We start from the raw sequence: 2,371 nt of genomic DNA, 5'->3' as shown, positions 1-2,371 counted from the left end.
CCTTTGGGGACCCTGTCTTCTATGTAGTCTAGATGGGGTTGGTCATTTAGCCTCACACCTAGCCAATGGTATGGCCAGGGGTGTTATTCTGGCCACTTTGATTGGTTCAAGGCTGGACACATGACCAAACCTGGGCCAACCAGAGCCCTCTTGAAACATCTCCACCAGCACTTTCAGGAAAGATGCTCTAAGGCAGGGTTTCTCAATATCAGCCCTATTGACATTTTTGTCTGGAAAATTATCTGTTAAGAGGGCTGTCCTATGCACTCTAGGATGTTTAGCAGCATTCCCAATAGGTAACAGTAACAAGCCACAGTCGTGACAACCAAAAATATTTCCAGACATTGCCAAAAATCCCTTGGAGTGGGGGTAGGGGGTATAAAATTAATCCCAGTTACAAAACACTGCTTTAAGATGCATCTGTGATGACAAAATAGACTGGATTTGTCTGTATCTGTGTTCCCTCAGGCTCCTGGAAGGAGAAGCCATCTGAGGCGAGAGAGGTGAGGCCAATAGAAAAGAGAAAAGAAAGCTGGGGATGGAGAAAGAGAGACCTAATGACATCTTTCAAATCTCATTTAGATTTGATTTTGGAGGCTACCTGCAACTAAAGCAGACTCCTGACATATATATCCGTATATAACTATCTTCGCTGAAGCCACATATAACCCTGGTTTCTCTTCCAGAAGCCATGTTTGCCTATTCTAACCAAAGAAGATGAGCTAGCCAAAAAGGCTCAGGATCAGGGAAAAATGAACAGACACAAAAACCTCCTGCTCATCCATGGAGACGTCTTATACAGCTTTGGTATTCTTCATGTCTGTTTTCGTACAGTATGGGACACAAAGCAGCTATCAGCAAAAAGTGGTTGAAGGAAACTGTATTAGTTTCCTGGCATTGCCTTAACAAATTACCACCAGCTGGGTGGCTTGAAGCAACATAAATTTATTCTCTTATGGTTCTGGAGGCCAGAAGTCTGAAATGAAGGCAAGGATCAGTTTTCCCCAGAGACTATGAGGGATAATTTTTTCCATGCCTCTTTCCTGGCTTACCGCAATTGCTGGCAGTCCTCAGTGTTCCTTGGCTTGGAGCTGCATCATTCCATCTCTACTTCCTTCATCACATGCCCTTCTGTCCTGTGTGTTTATATATGTGACAGTCTTCTTGTCTTGTAAGAACATAAGTCGTGGGATTCAGGACCCACCCTGATCTAGTATGACTTTATCCTAAGTAATTATCTCTTGCCAAGACACTATTTCCAAGTAAGGTAACGTTCTGAGGTTCCAGGTGGATGTGAGTTTTAGGGGGATGCTATTAATATTCAACCTTCTATAGATGGAAGAACAATACTTTATATTTATAGAGAGCTTTACAGTTTTCAATGCATTTTCAAGAAAAGAAATGGCAGACCCCTTTTTGCAAGATGCTGTGAAGATGAGTAAAGAACACTAAGCTCCACAGAGTGAGCTAGAGAACCACTTGATACTGCAGCTGGGAGACTGGAGATGAGCTGGAGAGCCTGTCTGCAGACCACACCCCTCTCCTTGGTACTCTGTCTCAAATTTTATCAGCAGCCTCAGCACAGAAATCTAAATGCTCATTGTTGTCTTTCAAAAGCCATCTGAATTTCCATTTGTAATTCTGTCCAAGCAATATACCACCAATGCCAAAGAAGCTGCTATTTATCTTTCCAGTTTATTTTGCAACATGGGTATGCATTTCTTAATGCATGTATTAATCAAACTGCTTTCTAGATGCTTTGGCCCAGAGAATTAGGACAAGGACTCCAGCAGGGCACTGGCAGACAAAAGCTTGGCATTATTATATATCAATGGTCTCTGTGCTCATATGATCACTACCAGTGGTTCCTGGGTGGAAGCACAGGAGAAAATAGGCTTTATTTCACAGCAAAATCCTGGGGTGACAAGGTTCAACAACACTGGAGACTCTTGGAACATTGAAGAGCCTTTAAAAAACAAAACAAAACAAAACAAAACTCTTTTCTTTATGGTCATAACATCCTATGGCAGGACTAATGCCTAAACCGGAGCTAAAGCACTCTGAGGACACATTTTTGAAGCAGGGTCATGCTTACCTCCAGTTATCATAGACAGTTATTTGAAGTCATGGACTATCTACAATCATTCTTGTTTACCAGTAAGAAATAGGACTTGAATTTCATTTATAAAAGTGAACTCCTTGTCCTCTGTATTTACTATCAGTACCTAGCCTAACTGAAGAATTTAACAGAGTGATAACCTACTGTCCTCAGGTAACAGCTATTCATCATAGCAGGACAATAAATACACTTTAAGTGAGGATTTACTAAAATTGGTGCTCATGTCATGGGCATTAGCTCTATCTATGTCTA

The sequence above is a fragment of the Lemur catta genome, chromosome 12 (genome assembly GCF_020740605.2).
Source record: "Lemur catta isolate mLemCat1 chromosome 12, mLemCat1.pri, whole genome shotgun sequence".
Classification (NCBI taxonomy): Eukaryota; Metazoa; Chordata; class Mammalia; order Primates; family Lemuridae; genus Lemur; species Lemur catta.
This window is presented reverse-complemented; position numbering follows the sequence as displayed.